The sequence below is a fragment of the Euprymna scolopes genome, chromosome 45, assembly GCF_053919585.1.
Source record: "Euprymna scolopes isolate OS-2025 chromosome 45, ASM5391958v1, whole genome shotgun sequence".
NCBI classification, from domain to species: domain Eukaryota; kingdom Metazoa; phylum Mollusca; class Cephalopoda; order Sepiida; family Sepiolidae; genus Euprymna; species Euprymna scolopes.
Window position 1 is genome coordinate 47595476 of NC_136526.1, and position 21829 is coordinate 47617304.

At 32.4% G+C, this 21829-nt stretch overlaps 1 protein-coding gene across 1 annotated transcript in view; it reads left to right on the forward strand.

Annotated features, from left to right (window-relative positions):
- Window positions 1-17218: 17218 nt before the first annotated feature.
- The window catches only part of LOC145269532 (uncharacterized), a 63882-nt gene continuing 59271 nt past the window's right edge, over window positions 17219-21829 (forward strand). Inside the window, exon 1 of the mRNA XM_080125289.1 lies at window positions 17219-17345. The gene's annotated coding sequence lies outside the window, so the exon portion shown is untranslated. The remainder of the gene's footprint in view (window positions 17346-21829) is intronic.

The following is a 21829-nucleotide window of genomic DNA, read 5'->3' on the forward strand; positions in this document are numbered from 1 at the left end:
TCCAGTCCCTGTACAGACGTACTGTGTTAAATTCGGGAATTTTTAGTGAGGCGAAAAATGTTGAATATTCGAAACATACAAAATTACATTACACGTTTTCTAAACTCAGGACATAGTAGTCGTCGAATGATTTAAGGAGAGTGTTAGCAGACGCACTAAGTTACAAGTTAAGTGGGAAGGGAATTTAGTAGCTGAAATATCTATATGGGCCAGCTCTAAATACAGACGTGGGGTGCAGGGAGGTTACAGAAAAAGTCAACAAGTGGTCCAGTGATAGGAGTATATTTAACCCTAGCTAAGTAACGCATTGACAGAATAAGAATAAAACAGGTCTCGATCTAGGAAGGATATATTTAATTTGAAATGTATTCTGAAATAAGGGACATGAATTTGCTAAATACCTTTAAACAATGGAAGAAAACTTACAAAATGCCTTCAATTAAAAGCAGTAAACTTACAAAATGCTTCTAAATAAGGGAAAATAATTTGGAAAATGCTTTTAAATAACGGAAGATATTAAACAGTAGTTGAACGAATCTGAGAGACAAATTGATAGTATCAGGTAGCAGACGTAACAGAAATTTCAAGAATTTAAATTTAATCCTAACTTGAAAGAAACAGAATTAAAACGTATCTCGATTAGAAAAGGTGCACTTAATTATCAAAGTGTCCAAAATAAGGGACAAAAATTTGCTAAATGTATTTAATAGGCGAAAACCATTTGCAAAATGCATTTAATATAGGGACAAAATTTGCCAAGTGCATTTACAGAAAGAGAATTAAAACGTATCTCAATGAAAAAGGAATATACTTTATTTTCCAAGTGTTCCGAAAAAGGGAATAAAAAATTTGCAAAATGTCGGAAATTTATCTTGCTTCCGGATAAATTTGATGCTAAAGTAACTAACCTGAAAACAAAAATGACAGCATGAAATAAAAGAGGGGGGGGTAAATAACAAAATATAAAGGTCTTGCTTTGAAACGAAGAAGAGATTTTATTCACAATAAAATTAGTTGCAAATTTTTCCCTTTGCGAGCGTTAAATTTAAAAATCACCAAGGTAACATATAATGAAAAAAATAACACTGGTTCTTATAATGAAGATGTCGTATCCATGAACGAACACAATAATATGATTCAAAATAGTAGTTTCTAATCACACTCTCGTATGTAGTAAATTTTAGGAGCGTACTCGCAAATTGAAAGCCAGTCAGGCACGTGCCTTTTTCTTTTTTTTTTGTTTAAAGTTCTTTTACAATTTTCTCTCCCTCCATGTGCGAGCAAAAAACTGTAGCCATGCAGACGGATTACAGAAGCATGCCTCATCGCATGCCCAGGGTATTCTTGCCGGGTTTTCTTCTTTGAAGGCGGTTCCGAAATTCCTTGTCACGTAAAATAAGGTCTTGTTTAAAATAATTACACTCCTTCAAAAATATGTCCAAAACCGTAGCCACGTAGATATTTTCCAGAAGCATGTCTCACCGCATGCCCAGGGTATTCTTGCCGGGTTTTCTTCTTTGAAGGAGGCTCCAAAATTCCTTGTCAGCAGCGGGCAATGAACACGTCCAATCTCCACGTCGCGGTAACCAAAAAAGAGGGCAAATCTTGTGCTGGGCTCGTGATGTCACCACGGAGCTAGCATTTCCCTTTTCTTCCAATTAAAGGGAGTTTCGTACAAACCCAAATTGTATGAAACTAAGAATCAAAAAGATACAAAATACAAAAAATCAAATACAAGAACCAGATAAAAACTAATAAATGTAAAGAGGGGGGTGTACTATTATTGGTACAAAAAAAAATTCCAACAAAATCGAACCTTTTGCTCGGTATCATAAATTGTTTTTTCGGTGTAAAAAAAAAAACCCTACTTAAATTAAGTGAAATTTTTTTTCAAAGAACTACATTCTATAACGGATACGTACAATATAACCTTTCAGGTTTATATTACTGTACACATAGATTCGAAAAAGTTGTCAACAAAAACAAATATATAACAAACAAATGTTATCAAAGGCCAGATAAGTTACTTTTCTACCAAACTGGATATGTTTTTAGTGTTTTTATTGATTGTAACAGGTTTATTCAGCTCGAAAAACATAGTGTTTACCGATATATTGGAAAATTTAAAATGGCGCCGAAAATCTCTCTTTGACACGGTAAGTTTAGGAAAAGGAGTTAAAAATAAAAAACATGCAAAATACTGTTAAAAACCCACCAAATATATGTCAGCCTATGTCACGGTAACATATATTGAGCGAGTTTCTAACAGTATTTTGTCTAGTTTAAAAAATTTTTTTTTATTTTTGGTACGCCAATGCACCGCCTAGTGTCGAATCTAAGTGAAAAGGGTAGACAATTTGCATTCAAATCAAGTCAGGAACGATTCGGAGGAAATTAAGCTGAGTTGCTGAAGAATGACACACGTTTAATTTGTCTCCTTACTTCAGTTAGTGAGAGGGGAACCTATCGTCATACTATCCCCTAAACAGACCAACTGTACTTTTATTAAGTAGAATACTTAATATTATCCTTTTTTAATTGAGAGTAGACAATGCATTGTGGATACATTGTCAGAAGTTCCCATAACTCTCACTTCTCCTAATTTCTTGGTTGGTTGGTTGTTTTTTTTTTTTACGGCATATCAACCTTTTTCAGGTTATTTAATGCCGAATCTAGTTATTTTGAGGAACGATTTTTAATGGAGTATATATATATATTTTTTTTTTTAAGTCAGATTCTATTTAACCCATAGTTGGGACCCTAACAGGTACTACCACTCCGGGTCAGAGTGGACCTGGGAGCAATGGTAATTAAAGGGTGGCTCCACACTCCCCAAGGCCCGCAAGCTGGGGCCTCACCATCGGATATAGTTTTAGGTCATATCCAGGACCTTCCTAATTTGTCTCCCAGTTCTTGTTAAGAACGAGTGAATTTTCTGACAAAAGGAAAAGAGAAAACTTTATTTTAGATCGGCAGAATTTTTGTGTTAGATGTCAGAAATTTTCTGTTTCTATTTCTATCCTTGTAACCATATCACTAGTAAGGGTGCTGGAGGTAAACTTTTTTCTGGGCAGACGTTATCCGCTTGATAGTCAGGGATGTGAACCTTGACTAAACACTAAGGAGGCCGTCGTATCAGCAGGTACAAAGTACTGGGGCTGTTGTGTTGCCATTTGGTGAAGAGATTCTGGACCATGCAGTAGCTTCTGGTGGGATTTCTCGATGTGATATTAGTAGTTACGGCTTTACCTTAAACCTTATATTGCTTCACTTTTTCTTCCTTACTTTCCCTCTTTTCCCTGCTCTAACCATATCTGTCAATCTATTCCACAAATCCTAAAACTCCACTATGAAAAGTTTCCAGAAAGAAAAAAAAATACACTATTAAACCCAAAACTCTAACTTCCAATGTAGACCTTCGCTATAATGTCTCCTTCTCTACCATCATAGGTCTACGTTCCAACCTTCCAGCAGTTGAAATCTAAGTACAGGAGACCAAACTAGACCTATTTCTTCTAAGCAAATCTGGCATTGGACTGACTATTTCCTTAGATGAGTGCGTAATTAAAGGATATTCCAATTTAACATCCAAATCCGACCCCCAAGATCAACATGGATATGGAATATGTGCATTCCACCAGCATGAGCATAGGTCACATAATGAAAATACTTTGGGTGCCGGAGTACAGTCGAAACATTTCTTCCTAGGTGTTGGGGATGGTGGAGTTGGTTTTGGTTTTGACATGATGTTGTCTGCTCTCAAGTTTGTTCAAAAGTTTAGAAAAATTGTGCAGTTTTGATGTTGAGCTTTTTTCAGATGTCCAATCTTTTGATAAAAAAAATGTTGAGAAAGAGAAGTGGAGAAAATATTGTTGCTCTTAACTATGAACTTGTTATACTGATTTTAATTGCTGTTGCGAATTTGTGATGATTAACATATCATGTGATGGTGGTAAGAGCAAGGATGGCAAATTGGAAAGGATGAAGATGTAATTATCCCTCTTGCTCTCTCTTTCTTGTTCTCTCTCTCTCACTATCTCTCTTTCTTTTGCTAGCTTGTTTCATTCTCTCTCTTTCACGCTCTCTCCCTTTCTATCTTGTTCTCTCTCTCTCTATGCAGTAAGGACATCTCCATAGAAGACTCAAAATTGCCCTATATGTGGTTTCGGATTGCACTTGCTCATACCATTGCATTTATATTTGCCCTCTATCACCCCCACAACAGCAGAGATACTATCTTCAAGAACATATCTGAGAAAATTGACCACATCCTGTCTGCTCATCCTTTGGCTAACATTCACGTCTGCGGAGAATTCAATGTTCATAATGTGGAATGGTTAGCCCATTCAAGCAAGACAGATGATGCAGGGAGGTTCTGTCATGATTTCCCCATTGCTTGTGACCTAACTCAGATTGTTCACAAACCCACTCCTGTGCCTGATACTGATAGCCAGTAGACCTTTTTCTCACAACTTGCCCTGAGCTATATTTATCTTCCGTTCTGTCCACACTAGGATCTTCCAACCACTCGGTCGTCTCCATTAAGATAAAAACAAAATGTAATAAGTCCTCTGACACACCTCACCATCGTACAGTATATCAATACTCTATGGCTGACTGGGATAGCTTTCGTAAATTTATATCAGATCTACCTCCACGTTCCATGTTTAAAAAGAACGTGTCCTCCATAGTATCAGACCTGACGGAATGGTTAATTGTAGGCAAAGACTGCTTTATACCCTCAAAACATTTCAGCAAAAACCTTACAACCAGCCGTGGTTCTCTCCAGAATGTACTGCTGCCATTGCGCACAGAAATCACTTTTTCCATTGCTTCCAACGTAATAGATGTACTGAGATTAAAGCCACCTTCAGGACTGCCAGCAGCCACTGTAAAAGAGTAGTAAAGAATGTGAGAGAATTGTATGCTCAGTCTGTCAAGTCCAAAATAATTGAGCAGCGGCTTGGTTCCCACCAATTTTGGCAAATAACAAATAGGGTCCTGAATGTGCTCTATCCCAACTATTATCAATGGACCTAAGGTAATCTCATCAGCATCGGACAAAGCCAAAGTCTTTGCCAAAAATTTTGCAGTAAATTCTACCCTATGCAATCAGGGCTGCCAACAACCCGTATTTCCTCCTGTGTTTTTTTTTTTTTTTTACATAGGCATCCCCACATTATCAAGGCCAAGAGGCCACTCAAGGATAAGGGTTAAAGAGTGTACAGTAGAGATTGGACAATATAGTAATCATTAGTAATGAAAATTTGGTAAATTTGATAACTTATATGGAACGGCTCATCAAAAACTTATTTATGTTCGACTTGAACACAACCATATTGTAGTCAGCCGGAAAGCAGGAAAACGGAAGACAATTCCACAGGCGTGCAGTTCTAAGAAAGAAGCTTTGTTCATGGAATCTACGTTTACGTTTAAGCACAGATAAAGAGTGGGAGGAATTATTGATAGTGTTTTCAGCTAGACGAGTGTTTCTTGTGAAAGTTTGGCGAGGGGGGACCATAGATTGAAGCTCAGTCGAACACTTTCCATGAAAATAACGATACATCAGAGACAAACTCGCAACATCTCTTCTGTGAGATAGAGGTTGCAAGGAAGAGAAAAGGACATCTCCTACGAGGCTACGAAGTCTATTTTGAACTCTATCAAGGCAGGACAAGTCCTTTCTAGCAGCTCCTGCCCAGATGTGGCAACAGTATTCCATCCTTGGACGTACCTGGCTCTTATATAGATAGAGAATAGCATCAGCAGTGAGATATCTACCGGATCAATAGAAAGATCCCACCATTTTTCCAGCGGCCTTGGCAACAGATTTGATGTACGTGTTCCATTTAAGATCAGGAGTAATGGTCAAGCCAAGAAGCTTGTCAAAACTTGAGGCCTCCTATACGTTTATTATGAAGACACACACACATAACAACAATTTAAACATAATACAATAATATGATAATAGGAACGAAACGGAATGATGTTCATCTCTCCATTTTTAAACTCACTCTGTTTTCTCTCCACTTTCTCTTTCCAGTTGTTGATCTTGCGAGCAATCGCAAGAATTTAAAAATCTTGGTCACCCAGAATAGATCAATATGCTCTCTTGTCTCTCTACATGTACTTTCATGGAGGGGAGTTTATTTGTTTTCAGGTTTTTGGGGAGGAAACTAATGTTAATGCCTGGCTCTTATATAGATAGAGAATAGCATCAGCTGGAAAACATGGTATCTGGTTTATAAATATCTGTGCGTGATGTTGCCAAGCTTATCAAAAACCTCAGTTTCAGTAAAGCAACTGGCCCTGACGGCATTCCTATTATAGTGCTGAAAAAGATTCAACCAGAACTAGCCCCCATACTTACAAAGCTGTTTAAGCGTTGTCTTTAGGAGAAATGCTTCCTAACACCCTGGAAAACCTCATCAGTATGCCCTGTATTTAAGAATGCAGGTGATCACTCATTTATCTCTCAATACAGACCAATAAGTCGCCTGTGCATCATGAGTAAGCTGCTAGAATCTGTATAAATAGAGAAGTAGTCAACCATTTCAGCAAATATCTCCTCAGTGACATGCAATATGGCTTCTGTTCTATAGATCTACAGCAGATGTGCTAACAGTTATATCTCATAGGATTAGTGAATCTTTCGATGGAGGCTTCCTTTCTAGGACAATTGCTCTTAACATATCAAAGGTCTTTGATGGGGTATGGCATAAAGGTCTACTCCACAAAATCTCCAGCTATGGTATAGCTGAAAATTTCTTTTCAATTATTAAGCCATTTCTCTTTGATATATTCATAAGAGTAGTGGTTGATAGGCAGAAATTAGAAGCGCACAGTATTAATGCTGGAGTCCCTCAGGGATCCATCCTGGGTCCAACTCTCTTCCTGATCTACATCAATGATTTTCCAAAACACATCCTAAGATCATTTGTAGACATTTATGCTGACGATACTACCATCTATGGCAACACTTCAAAAGCTGTAAACGTCCAAGTTCTCTCTGATTCTCTCTCCTCTGCTCTTGATCCCGTGGTGCAATGGGGAAAGAGGTGACTGGTTAATTTTAATACATCTAAAACCAAGCTTCTATCTTTAATCGAAATGAATGGCTCTCTTCTTGGGAAGGCTCCATGTTTTCACAAACTTCTAGGTCTGACCTTTACTCCTGATCTGAGATGGAACGCGTACATCAAATACATTGCCAGGGATGCTGAGAAAATGGTTGGATCCTTCTATAGATTCAGTAGATATCTACTTGCTGATGCAGTTCTCTACCAGGTATAAGAGCCAAGTACGTCCAAGGATGGAATACTGTTGCCACATCTGGGCAAGAGCTGCCAGAGGCAGTTTATCCTGCCTTAACAGTGCAAAATAGACTTTGTAGCCTAGTGGGAGCCGCTCCTTTCTCTTCCATGCAACCTCTTTCTCACAGAAGAGACGTTGCTAGTCTTTGTTTTAACGCTATTTTCATGGCAAGTACATATTTGAGCTCTAATCTACGCCCCCCCCCACGTCCTGACTTTTACGAAAGACACTTGTCTATTTGAAACCACTATCAATAATTTCCCACTCTTTATCTGTGCCTAAACCTAAACGTAGATTCCATGAATAAAGCTTCTTTCTTAGAACTGCTCGACTGTGGAACTCTGTTCTGTTTTCTTGCTTCCAACTGACTCCAATATGGTTGTCTTCAAGTCCAACATGAACAAATTCTTCATGGGCCATCCTCTTAAGTAATCCAATTTACCAAATTTCCATTACTAAATATGACTGCAATATGTCCCCTTTACCATTGTACACTCATTTACCCTTATCCTTGAGTGGCTTCTGGGTCTTGTTAAGTGGTGACTCCTTTGGTAAAAAAGGTTTTTACAAAAAAAGTTTATTTTTACATTTTTGTCTAGTGAATAAACATAAAATTACAGATGAAAAACTACATTTATTATTTTCGATAATGTAATAAAGAAAAATAAAACGCCAACTTCTTGATGGACTTTTGCTGCTTTGCTAATACTCTTGCAAAATTAAATTAAAAATAATCACAGCAGACTTTGATGTGTAATTTTATGGTTATTTGCTAGATAAATGTATAAAGACTCTCGTAAAAAATAACCTTTATTCACTTTTATTCTTTGGAAAATCATAATTTTTCGTTATGCCACAAAAAGTTATCCAATAAATGTTACCATTGTTTTAGAATTAAAAAAAAAAATCAAGTTTAACTCCATTACTTGTTCTTGTACTTGAAACGACATTCACCCTGGAGGAGTTGAGTCGGCTTCATGAAGATGCACATCTCGTACCGCTGCGCTGCGGCCCAAGCCCGGCGATCGGAGGCAAGATCCCGAGTGAGCAATAGCCAGTCACGTCTCCAACGAGACAGGCCATAGATGAGCGGGCCCGAAATAAGCTCAGCGTCGGGTTTGATAGTCCCGAGCCTATCAAACCCGTTGTTAACTCCATTGCATAAGTTTTAAATTTTTTAAAATAATAAACGGGGGTTTATTTATGTAATTTTGTTTATTCGCTAGATAAAAACGTACCATTTTTTTCTGTAGAAAGTTTTTATTTTATTTTTATTTATTTATTTATTTATTTATTTTTTATACGTCACCGGATACCTAACAACTTTTGGTGTATTGAAATAGCGGTAAAACTATACAAACACCGTGACAGCGAATTAACCCTACCCCTAACCCTAACCCTAACCCCTAACCCTAACCCTAACCCTAAACCTAACCCTAACCCTAACCCTAAACCTCAACCCTAACCCTAACCCTAACCCTAATCCTAACCCTAACCCTAACGCTGTCACGGTGTTTGTATAATAATACCGAAATAGCGGGCTAGAATTTGGCAAACTGGCACACTAAAAAAGAATTGCCGAATTTATAACAAATAATTATTGTGGGTTTATATTACTTTTCACATAGATTCGAAAAAGTGTACTTGTACAGTATAGTCAAGACATTAAACAATGAAAATATCGAAAAAAGTTTAAATTGTATGTATCCGTTATGAAACGAAGTTCTCCGAAAAAAAAAAAAAAAAAAAAAAAAATTCCACTTAATTTCATCAAGTATTTTTTTTTTTTTTTTTTTTTACAGCGGAAAAACACGTTTTTATGAGAGCGCGTTGAAGGAAGCCACCTTGAATTAAAAAAAAAATTTGCTTGAATTTTAGAAATGCCAAAGGGAGATAACTCCAGTTAAAGCGCTGACACCCCTTCTCATCTTTAATACTAGCTTTTCTTCCTAAAAATCGAGCATTTTGCTCGGTATCATAACAAATTGTTTTTGTTTTTTTTTTTTCGCTGTAAAAAAAACAACAACAACAAAAAAAAAAAAACTACTTGATGAAATTAAGTGAAATTTTTTTTCGGAGAATTTCATTCCATAACGAATACATACAATTTAAACTTTTTTCGATATTTTCATTTTTTAATGTCTTGACTAAACTGTACAAGTACCCGAAAAAGTTGTCAAAAACCGGCTGACGTATTAGCAAAAATAACAACAAAAGAATAAAAAAAAAACAATCATAAAAAAGTATCCGTAAAGTTCAAGCGAACTTGAAATTTTTATTTTTTTATTTAAAAATAAAAAAATAACGTAGGTATCGTAAAACTTTAATCAAACTTGAAAATAATATTTAAAAATAGCGCGGATTCCATTTTGGTTTTCACCAATTTTCCTGTTAATAATTACATAAACTCCAGCAAAAAAAAAAAAAAAAAAAGAAAAAAAAAAGAAAAAGAATAAAAAAAATTCAACTTAAATTTAAGTTTTACAATATCTTTTTTGTTTATTAAATTGTTAGGTGAAAGTACAAAATAGTTACAATACGCCCGCCAGTTCAGTTCAGTAACATAAGTGCACGCAACTGGAAATAATTTATTTTTCCTTACAAATTTAAATCATAAATTTATCCAAACGGTCCTTATCCTGCTAATTCACCTCCCCTCCAAAAATATATATATATAATAAAATGATAAATTCAAGTTTTACGATATCTTTTCTGTTTGTTAATTTCTTAAGTGAAAGTACAGAATAGTTACAATACACCCGCCAGTCCGGTAACATAAGTGCATAGGTACCAATAAAGTGAATATCGTATTCAGCTAATCCATAACAAGCGGCACTTGAATGAATGGTTTTGACACTACACCGTAATCACACGATTAAAATTTTAGCAGACGAAAAATTGGGAGGCAAAAGAGTCACGAGTTCCGTATATATATATATATATATATATATATATATATATATATATATATATATATATATATATATATATATAAAATCCCCTTTTATATTGGACTCGTAAAAAAAATATGTCACCCAAATCTGAAAAATAAATCTGGTTATCTTTTACAAATATTAGCTAACCTGTATGAGAGTGTCCATCCCTAAAAATGTTTGTTTTATCCTCCTTAAAAAAATAAAAAAAAGAAAACTTTTTTACGACGATTATAATAGATTGTGTGTGTGGCATCCGTCAGTCAAAACGACTATGGATCAGCGCCGTATTAAGATGTTGCCTGTATGCATCCTTTTGTGTGACTGTAGAGACCAGTTCTTGATTTGCATAGTCTGCCACAGCCTTGACATACGAAGGTTGTTATGCAATTTGCGTTTCGTCCGGCTGTTCCGCCTGTACACTCGCTCTTCTCCTAGCTCTCCTTGCAGCGTTTTCAACATGGAGGGTCCTCTCGCTGATGATAATCCCCTGGCGTATCATTTTCCTCCAGGCAGTTCTGTCAGCTGCAGAGGCTTCCCATGTATTCCTGTCCACCGAGAGAGCCTTCATGTCACGCTTGCAGACATCCCTGTAGCGAAGATGGGGTCGCCCCCTCTTTCTTGAGCCTGAGGCAAGCTCGCCATAGAGAAGGTCTTTAGGGATGCGCCTATTATCCATCCTGCGCACATGGCCCAGCCAGCGAAGACGTCGCTCACGCAGTAGGGAGTAAATGGATGGGATGCCCGCTCTCTGCAGAACATCAGTATTACTCACTCTGTCCTGCCATGTGATACCAAGTATCCTATGTATACACCTCATATGGAAGACCTGGAGTTTCCTCTCTTGTGTTGAGTATGTAGTCCAGGATTCACTCCCATACAGTAGAACACTGAGAATGCACGCTCTGTAGACGGTCATCTTCAAAGGAGATAACACCCGGACTGCATCTGAACAGTGGGAAACACTGAAAAATGCCATCCACTCTACAGCTCTCAAAGTCTTTGGGAGGAGGACAGGTAGCAAACGAAATGACTGGTATGATGCCAACTCTGCTACCCTCAACCCTCTGATTGAGGCAAAGCATTTGTCCTTGCTCTCATACAAGGCCAACCCATCTCCTACATTGCTGGCTGCACTGAGGCTTTCCAAAAGGGCAGTTCAAAAGGCTGTAAGAGAAGCTGCAAACAACTACTGGATGGAGCTCTCCAAGTCTATCCAGCATGCAGCTGATACAGGAAATATAAAAAATATGTATAACGGGATCAGGAGAGCTACAGGACCCATAATTAACAAAACTGTTTCACTGAAGTCTAAATCGGGTGAACCCATACTAGACAAAGTTAAACAGCTAGACAGATGGGTTGAACACTACTCCGAGCTTTACTCCAGGGAAAACATGGTACATCAGTCCGCCCTGGATGCCATTGATCATCTACCGCTGATGCATGAGCTCGATGAGGAGCCTTCCATAGAAGAACTATCCTGGGCAATAGACAGACTGCCATCAGGAAAAGCCTCAGGAAAGGACTATATTCCAGCAGAGGTCTTAAAAAGTGGAAAGGCTAGCCTGCTTGAGCCCCTCCATAGTCTTCTGATACAGTGTTGGAGAGAAGGCTCAGTGCCTCAGGGTATGAGAAACGCAAATATCATCACTCTCTACAAACACAAAGGGGACCGCGGTGACTGCAACAACTACCGCGGTATCTCACTGTTGAGTTTCGTTGGCAAGCTATTCGCACGTATAGTATTACTGCGACTACACGTTCTTGCCGACCGAATCTACCCAGAATCTCAATGCGGCTTTCGTTCAGAGAGATAAACAATCGATATGATCTTCTCCCTACGCCAACTGCAAGAGAAGTGCAGAGAGCAAAACCAGCCTCTGTATGTTGCCTTCATAGACCTGACCAAGGCATTCGATCTCGTGAGCAGAGATGGACTATTCAAAATTCTCCCACTGATCGGATGCCCACCAAAACTCCTCAGCATCATAAGATCCTTTCATGATGGCATGAGGAGCACTGTGCAATTTAACGGTGGCATGTCTGCTGAGTTCGGGGTGAGGAGTGGTGTCAAACAGGGTTGTGTGTTGGCCCCAACACTCTTCGGCATCTTCTTCTCCCTACTCCTGAAGCATGCTTTCAAGAACACAACGGATGGTATCTGCTTGCACTCCAGGTCAGATGGTGGTCTCTTCAACATCGCCAGACTCCGCTCCAGGACAAAGACCAGGACAGTTCGGATAAGAGACATGCTGTTTGCCGATGATGCAGCTATAGCATCGCACCAGGAAGATGGTCTTCAAAGACTGATGGACAGGTTTGCTAATGCTTGCAGCCTGTTCGGTCTCACCATCAGCCAGAAGAAAACCCAAGTCATGGGACAAGCAACCGCCTCTCCACCCAGCATCACAATCCAAGGCACACCACTAGAGGTCGTACGCCAGTTTCAATATCTAGGCTCCACTGCTTCAGACACCCTCTCATTGGACGTGGAGCTAAACAAAAGGATTGGAAAGGCATCCACAACCCTCTCTAAACTAACTAAAAGAGTCTGGGAAAACAGGCACCTTACCACCTCCACCAAGATGACCGTCTATAATAGATTACAGACTTAAGTATCATATTAGAAGAAAAGAAATTGACTTTTAAGAAGGGGGTTCACTTTCTCGTTATACTGTTCTACTCTATTGTTATCTGACTTACTGGCCATTTCTTTACCGACGTGTCACGTGATTAGAACGTTATTACGAAAAAGTACACTCCTTCTTAAAAGTCATACATTTTTTTTTCAAACTTTTTTTTTACTAATATGATACTTTAGTCTGTAATCCATGATAATTGTCGTAAAAAAAAAACTTTTAAAAAAGGTGAAAAACACACATTTTTACGAGGTGGGCACTCTCGTACAGGTGTGGTGCGGTGGTGGGCCCAAATATTTTTAGCGAAAAAACAAAAAAAAACATGTATGGACCATTTGTTATCTTAATTAGTCATACAAAAATAATAAAACCGAGTGTAGAAGCCAGAATTCAACCTAATTACAAAAAAAAAAAAAAAAAACTACAGAAAAACTTTCTGATGTGCGTGTCCGTCAGCCCGTCCGTCACAGAACGAAGTATACTCCAGAGATCAAAATTGATCAAGTAGTTTTATTTTTTTAATTAAGAGAATCACATTTTATGTGTAAGCAAAAAGGGACTGTCTCGCGTCTCTATCTTGCAAAAAGACAAGGGCGGATAACTCCACAATAATTCAAACTTCCCAGCTTTGTAATGTTAACGATTTCACATTAATCGCTTAAACCTGTGTTAAAATGATTTTGGTAAATGTTTACTTCAACTACAACAGGAAATCAACCAATAAAATTTGTTTGGGTTTGTATTACTGTACACATAGATTCGAAAAAGTTGTCAAAAAAACAAATATATAACAAATAAATGTTATCAAAGGCAAGATAAGTTACTTTTCTACCAAACTGGATATATTTTTTGTGTTTTTATTCAATGTAACCTGTTTATTCAGCTCGAAAACCATACAGTGTTTACCGATGTATGTATTGGAACATTCAAGATGGCGTCTTATTCTCTCTTTAACACGGTAAGTGTGGGAAAAGATGTTATAAATAAAAAAACGGATAAAATACTGTTAAAAACTCGCTCAATATATGTTACCGTGACATAGGTTGACATATATTCGGTGGGTTTTTAATAGTATTTTGTATAGTTTTTTTATTTATAACACCTTTTTCCATACTTACGGTGTTAAAGAGGGTGTGGAGACGCCATCTTGAATTTTCGAATACATCGGTAAACACTGTATGTTTTTCGAGCTGAATAAATATGTTACATTGAATAAAAACACAAAAAATATATCCAGTTTGGCAGAAAAGTAACTTATCTTGCCTTTGATAACATTTATTTGTTATATATTTGTTTTTTGACAACTTTTTCGAATCTATGTGTACAGTAATACAAACCCATTTGTTTTGTAAAAGTTTTCGGGGTCGCTGACAACGAATCTGATATTCAAACTCGTCGCAAATTTACCCTTTGCATGGTATTAACTTCTGAACCTTTGCACTATTTTGTGCCAACTCACCGACTCACCGCCATCGTTTATGCTATTGATGCGTTCGCGCATGGACGTGCGTAGTAAGGTGACTTGTCACATCGCGGAAGAATTTTTAAGCAGACATTTGAAATAACAAGAAAGTTTTCAAAAACAACAAAATGTGGTTCATTTTTCTGTGTTACGTAGTTTTTGATGCTTTTTAATTGATCTAAAAAAAATTAAGTTTTCAAGAGCGATTTACAAAAACATTTGTATTTTTCGTTTTTTAATTTTTTTGCAGGGGGGGGGGTTATTCAATTATAAAACTTGTACAACATTTAAGAGGTGCTTCTGCAGTTTGAAACATTTGTGAAAAATTAAACAGTTCTTTTGCTCGGTGTGTCGGCGCGTTATTTACGGTAAAACCGTAAGGGGGCAGGCGCGCAGGCGGTAAAACGGTGGGGAGGCGGAAAAACGGTAAATTAAACTGTAGAAGCACCTTACTGCGCGCGTTCATACGCGAACGCATATTGTGAGAATAGCATAAACGATGGCGGTGAGTCGGTGAGTTGGCACAAAATAGTGCGAGGGTTCAGGGGTTAATACAATGCAAACGGTGAATTTGCGACGAGTTTGAATATCAGATTCGTTGTCAGCGACTCTGAAAACCTATTTAAACCAAATTTTATTGGTTGGTGTTCTGTTGTAGTTAAAGTAAACATTTACCATGATTTTTGGTGCCAATGCGGAGAGTGGATCCGTGCTATTTTTTAAATCGTATTTCCACGTTTAATTAAAGTTTTATGGTATGTTTTTTTATTCAATTGTAAGGTACGGAATAGGTACAAAACACCCTCCTCTACCCATGTTAAGAATGGCTTTTTGGGTTTGTATTACTGTACACATAGATTCGAAAAAGTTGTCAAAAAACAAATATATAACAAATAAATGTTATCAAAGGCAAGATACGTTACTTTTCTACCAACTGGATATATTTTTGTGTTTTTATTCAATGTAACATGTTTATTCAGCTCGAAAAACACAGTGTTTACCGATGTATTGGAAAATTCAAAATGGCGTCCGACTCTCTCTTTAACACGGTAAGTTCGGGAAAAGGTGTTATAAATAATAAACTAGACAAAATACTATTTAAAAAAACACCGAATATATGTCAACTTATGTCACGGTAACATATAATGAGCGAGTTTCTAACAGTATTTTGTCTAGTTTATAAGACCTCTTCCCGAACTTATCGTGTTAAAGAGAGAGTTGGGCGGCCGGGCGCCATTTTGAATTTTCCAATACATCGGTAAACACTGTATGCTTTTCGAGCTAAATAAACATGTTACATTAAATAAACACACAAAAATTATATCCAGTTTGGTAGAAAAGTAACTTATCTTGCATCTGATAACATTTATTTGTTATATATTTGTTTTGTTTTTTGACAACTTTTTCGAATCTGTGTGTATAGTAATACAAATCCGACTTTTTAAATAATAACGTTATTATTTCAGCATGGATCACTCTCTGCATGAGTACCGAATTTATATATATATATATATATATATATATATATATATATATATATATATAATTATTTTAAAGCGATACAACCCCTTTTAGAGATACATTTTCATTAAAGAAAAAGATTAACATTAAAATAGGTCAATATTAAAAGAAATTTAGAATATTGTTTACAATAGAAGAAAAAAAAGTCCGTTTATATTGTTTTATTTCGAAAGCTAAGTTCAGCTTATTTGTAAACTGAACGATATGGGCACTGTTCCCATAAAACGGTGACTCGATATTTGTGTCCCTTTTGTCTTTGGTTTGTGTTGTTTTTGGGTTCGAGGTTAATCGCCACCTAAACTCCAATCCTGCATATATATATATATATATATATATATATATATATATATATATATATATATATATATATATATATATAGTGTTATAATGGAATAAATCCAGAGGAAATCCGGGTATGAGAGCTCAATGTGGTAAACAGAGCAATAAGATAAAATATAATATAATATAATATAATATAATATAATATAATTTTATCTTATTTTTATATATATATATATATATATATATATATATATATATATATATATATATATATATATATATATATATATATATCGGTACAGCGGTACACACTGCGTCACTGCATGCTTTTCGAGCTGAATAAACATGTTAAATTGAATAAAAAACACGAAAATTATATCCAGTTTGGTAGGAAAGTAACTTATCTTGCCTTTGATAACATTTATTTGTTATATATTTGTTTTTGTTTTTTGACAACTTTTTCGAATCTATGTGTACAGTAATATAAACCCTCTCTCTCTCTCTCTCTCTCTCTCTCTCTCTCTCTCTATATATATATATATATATATATATATATATATATATACATATATATATATATATACATATATATATATACATATATATATACATATATATATATACATATATTTACATATATATATATACATATATATATACATATATTTACATATATATATATATACATATATATATACATATATACATATATATATATACATATATATATACATATATATATATACATATATATATATACATATATATAAACATATATATATAAACATATATATATATATACATATATATATACATATATATACATATATATATACATACATATATATATATACATACATATATATATACATATATATAAGAAAAATAGTTGGTCAATTTATGACATTTTTGGAATATGACATTTTCATCCCAAAACGGTTACGTAAATTACGATTTTTTTAGTTAGGTTTAATACTGGATAAAAACTAATCAGGTTTAACAAGATTTTCGAACCACCAACGCTTAACTGTTTAATCACCGAACGACACTTTTTTAAGAAGGGACGAATTCCTTTCTTACGCCGTTTGTTTAATTTCTTTGTTCCTTGGCTCTTTCCGTTGTCCGAAAATATTGTTTATTTTCATGATTTTTTAAAAATCAATTATATTTCTTTCAAACCGTGATTATAAGGTAAGTCAATAATATTTATCAATACAACAAGATACTGAAACCATAAAATCAAAAATGTAACGTATTTTTCATTTTTATATTTAAGAGAAATGTTGGTGCAGGTGCTTTCTTCTATAGAAGTTGACTTTTGAAGAACTAAAGCTAAAACTTTGTTTAGGGTTAGGTTAGGGTTAATAAAGATGGTACTGATGCAATGATGCATAAGTAGGATTTTCAAGTTAAAATCAACTTTTACGGTGTTAGGTGAAAATATAGAAGAAAAAAATAAACGTTCTTATCTAGAATTCGGCCTCATTAAAAAAAAAACACACGCACACAGAAAAATCTGTATGATATACGTATCCAATCATATTCCAAAAATCACGTAAATTGATCAGGTAGTTTATTTTTTTAAAAGTAAATTAAGAATTGCGTAATGAAGCCAACAAACGAAAAAAAAAAAGAAAAGGTTTTTAAAAATCAAATATACCATAAATAAATGTTACCATAACTAATAAACGTTACTTTTGTATCTACCTGACTCAGTTTTCCCCCATTTTAACGTAGTTTTAAATCCTGCTTATTTCAACACAAATATTCAGTTTTTGCCACCGACTTGTTTCACGAACTTCGTATGGAATAAAGAGCATTTAAAACTACTTAAAATAAATAAAAAAAATGAGCCAAGTAGGTAGAAAAGAGACAATGATTATAGTCCGCTAACGTACTTCCTAACTTCCGGCGTGGCTGCTACCGGAAACGGTGACAAGACAAATCAGTTCCTTCACTTTTATTGTTCTTCAGTATTTCGATTGTGGAGTGATTTATTGAAATAAAATATAAGAAAAGGACGTAATTGAAAAATATACCATAAAAATTAACAAAATTATAAAACATAAAAAATAACATAATTTGTCTTTATTTGCACGTTTAATAACAGCATCAAAAAATAATTTTTTAAAATTTTATTTGACTTTTTTTAAGAAATATAGGCGAAAGTGCACTGGGGGACCACCCAAAGACTTACCTTTAAGAAGTTGATTACGGGGTGATTGAAAATAAGAAAACGCCTTTTGGAACAACCCCCCCCCCGTCCCAAACTCCCAATGTTAAGAATGGCTTTCGAAATTCAGAATACCCTCCCCCCCCCCCAACCCCAACGTCCCCATTTTAAGAACGGATTTGGAGGCTGGACAACTTGTGCACATTAAACAAAATATATATTTATGAAATTATTAAATAATTTTTTTTTTTTTACTTTCAAAAATAATAGTTTTTTATTTGAATTTATAGAATAAATATCTTTATGAAAGTATAAAAATTATTGAAATAAAAATGACGGTACTGGTGCGCTTATTGATCCGTGCTGAAATAATAACATTATTATTTAGAAAGTCATTCTTAACATGGGGAGCGGAGGGTGTTTTGTAGTTATTCTGTACTTTAACCTCACAATTTAATAAAAACAGACATCATAAAACTTTAATTAAACTTGAAAATACTATTTAAAAAATAATGCAGATTAATAAGTGCACTAGTACCAAAATAACAAATGAAATTAATGAAATCAAAATAAAAATTTCAAATATCATAAAAAAAAAAAACGTATCCCACACATTCTGGATAAGTACCCCTAAGAAAAAAAATCAGATTCTGTAGAAGTATCTAAATATAATATAGTTAATTACTGGCTGCAATTGCTCGGTATTGTCCAGCAGAGTTCTTACTTTTAGACTTTTAAATAGAATTTTGGAAATTAAATTTACAGGTAACTGTTAAGTTTACTGTTTTCGTACTTTTCATCAGAAAGGCAATATGCAATAGCTTAAAAATTGTATTTTAAAAAAGATAATATATTGAACATTAAATCAGTTTTTAAAAAAAGATAATATATTGAACATTAAATAAATTTAAAAAAAGATAATATATTGAACATTAAATCAATTTTAAAAAAGATAATATACTGAACATAAAATCAATATTAAAAAAGATAATATACTGAACATTAAATCAGTTTTTAAAAAAAGATAATATATTGAACATTAAATAAATTTAAAAAAAGATAATATATTGAACATTAAATCAATTTTAAAAAAGATAATATACTGAACATTAAATCAATATTAAAAAAGATAATATACTGAACATTAAATCAATATTAAAAAAGATAATATATTGAATATTAAATCAATATTAAAAAAGATAATATATTGAATATTAAATCAATTTAAAAAAGATAATATACTGAACATTAAATCAATATTAAAAAAGATAATATATTGAATATTAAATCAATATTAAAAAAGATAATATACTGAACATTAAATCAATATTAAAAAAGATAATATACTGAACATTAAATCAATATTAAAAAAGATAATATACTGAACATTAAATCCATTTTAAAAAAAAATAATATATTGAATATTAAATCAATTTTAACAAAGATAATATATTGAATATTAAATCAATTTTAAAAAAGATAATATATTGAACATTAAATCAATATTAAAAAAGATAATATATTGAATATTAAATCAATTTAAAAATGAGATAACATACTGAACATTAAATCAATTTTAAAAAAGATAATATATTGAACAGTAAATCAATTCAAAAAAAGATAATATATTGAACAGTAAATCAATTTAAAAAAGATAATATATTGAATATTAAATTAATATTAAAAAAGATAATATACTGAACATTAAATCAATTTTAAAAAAGATAATATATTGAATATTAAATAAATTTTAAAAAAGATAATATATTGAATATTAAATTAATATTAAAAAAGATAATATTACGAACATTAAATCAATATTAAAATAGATAATATACTGAACATTAAATCAATATTAAAAAAGATAATATATTGAATATTAAATCAATTTAAAAAAAAGATAATATACTGAACATTAAATCAATATTAAAATAGATAATATATTGAATATTAAATCAATTTTAAAAAAGATAATATATTGAACATTAAATCAATTTTGAAACAAGATAATATACTGAACATTAAAACAATTTTAAAAAAGATAATATATTGAACAGTAAATCAATTAAAAAAAAGATAATATATTGAATATTAAATCAATATTAAAAAAGATAATATACTGAACATTAAATCAATTTTAAAAAAGATAATATATTGAATATTAAATCAATATAAAAAGAGATAATATACTGAACATTAAATCAATTTAAAAAAGATAATATATTGAACATGAAATCAATTTTAAAAAAGATAATATACTGAACATTAAATCAATTTTAAAAAAAGATAATATATTGAATATTAAATTAATATTAAAAAGATAATATACTGAACATTAAATAAATTTAAAAAAAAGATAATATATTGAATATTAAATTAATATTAAAAAAGATAATATACTGAACATTAAATAAATATTAAAAAAAGATAATATATTGAATATTAAATTAATATTAAAAAAGATAATATACTGAACATTAAATAAATATTAAAAAAAGATAATATATTGAATATTAAATCAATTTTAAAAAAAGATAATATATTGAACATTAAATAAATATTAAAAAAAGATAATATATTGAACATTAAATAAATTTTAAAAAAAGATAATATACTGAACATTAAATCAATTTTAAAAAAGATAATATATTGAACATGAAATCAATTTTAAAAAAGATAATATACTGAACATTAAATCAATTTTAAAAAAAGATAATATATTGAATATTAAATTTATATTAAAAAGATAATATACTGAACATTAAATAAATTTAAAAAAAAGATAATATATTGAATATTAAATTAATATTAAAAAAGATAATATACTGAACATTAAATAAATATTACAAAAAGATAATATATTGAACATTAAATCAATTTTAAAAAAGATAATATATTGAATATTAAATTAATATTAAAAAAGATAATATACTGAACATTAAATAAATTTTAAAAAAAGATAATATATTGAACATTAAATAAATATTAAAAAAAGATAATATATTGAACATTAAATAAATTTTAAAAAAGATAATATATTGAATATTAAATTAATATTAAAAAAAGATAATATACTGAACATTAAATAAATTTTAAAAAAGGATAATATATTGAATATTAAATTAATATTAAAAAAGATAATATACTGAACATTAAATCAATATTAAAAAAAGATAATATATTGAACATTAAATCAATTTTAAAAAAGATAATATACTGAATATTAAATCAATTTTAAAAAGATAATATACTGAACATTAAATCAATTTTAAAAAAGATAATATACTGAACATTAAATCAATTTTAAAAAAAGATAATATATTGAATATTAAATCAATATAAAAAAAGATAATATACTGAACATTAAATCAATATTAAAAAAGATAATATACTGAACATTAAATCAATTTTAAAAAAGATAATATATTGAATATTAAATCAATATAAAAAAAGATAATATACTGAACATTAAATCAATATAAAAAAAGATAATATATTGAAT